At 48.4% G+C, this 1,348-nt stretch overlaps 1 pseudogene; it reads right to left on the bottom strand.

Annotated features, from left to right (window-relative positions):
- Positions 1–996: 996 nt before the first annotated feature.
- Positions 997–1,113, bottom strand: LOC126103194 (5S ribosomal RNA; annotated as a pseudogene).
- Between the last annotated feature and the right edge of the window lie 235 nt (positions 1,114–1,348).

Here is a 1,348-nt window from a genome sequence, read left to right as displayed (position 1 = left end):
GTATATATCGGATACAAACAATGACATAGACGAATAAATCTATTTATAAGCATGCTGCCACCGTTTTTCTCGTGTAAGTGTGGAGTGCTTATGGCCCAACACGATCGATAGTAATCAGCCACTTTGACCTCCAATAACTCATGTACCATTCAAGTTACATGCCTATAATTCACATAAATTTAGGTTTACACTAATAGCTTTCTAAAGACACGTCGATAGACAAAATCGGATGAACCGCTTAGATTCTGGAAATTCGTTGCTGTGTGTTACTTGTATAATTTACAGTGAGATACTAAACTTTAAACTAATAAAGATACTGAAAATCTGATTACACCATCAGAATCGTCGTGCAAGTAATGGTAATGTGCATGTTTCTTTTTAAGGTATTATGACTCCTCTGGCTATTATTAATTTCTACATGAACTATGAAATGTCTGCCATTATGGTTTCACAAAATCCGCCATCTTTGGCACTCCCGGCATACAAATCTCCTTCAGCGACAGAAAGCCCATTCGTTGACACAGCGTCAACAAGTAATTCCCAGCCACGCTGTAGGCCTGGACCACACGCTGGGGCTACCCCTCTTTCTCCGGCTACTGTTGGGCACCACGCGGTTGCTGACGAGCCCTGGCTTACCGATCGGTCCGTGCGGCCACGCCAACTTCGAACTTAGAATGTTTTCAGGGCGCCACAACTCGCCCGGTACCTCACAGTGGCGACAGTTAATCTCTTGAGATGAATCACGTTTTAGGCTCCATCGGACATAGGGGCGTTGGCGTGTACGACATGGAACAGCACTCCGTCTTCACGTCACAAGTGGCCCATCGGGACCATCCGACCGCCGTGTCATCCTCAGCTGAGGATGCGGATAGGAGGGGCGTGTGGTCAGCACACCGCTCTCCCGGTCGTTAAGATGGTTTTCTTTGACCGGAGCCGCTACTGTTCGGTCGAGTAGCTCCTCAGTTGGCATGACGAGGCTGAGTGCACCCCGAAAAATGGCAACAGTGCATGGCGCCCGGATGGTCACCCATCCAAGTGCCGGCCACGCCCGACAGCGCTTCACTTCGGTGATCTGACGGGAACCGGTGTATCCACTGCGGCAAGGCCGTTGCCATTACATGTAATACCAGAAATCAAACAAAAAGCATCGTTCTTCGGAAGGGTCCAGGCTGGAGTAGAGAGCGTTACCGTATGGGGAATGTTTTCGCAGCATTCCCTGGGTGACCTCGTCATTCTAGAAGGCACAAACGATCAACACAAGTATGCATCTATCCTTGGGGACCGTATTCAGACTTTGGCAGCTGGTCACATATCACTGGACAGTGCATATCACCGTGAATTGTAGATT

This window comes from Schistocerca cancellata, chromosome 1, assembly GCF_023864275.1.
Source record: "Schistocerca cancellata isolate TAMUIC-IGC-003103 chromosome 1, iqSchCanc2.1, whole genome shotgun sequence".
Taxonomy (NCBI): Eukaryota; Metazoa; Arthropoda; class Insecta; order Orthoptera; family Acrididae; genus Schistocerca; species Schistocerca cancellata.
This window is presented reverse-complemented; position numbering and strand designations above follow the sequence as displayed.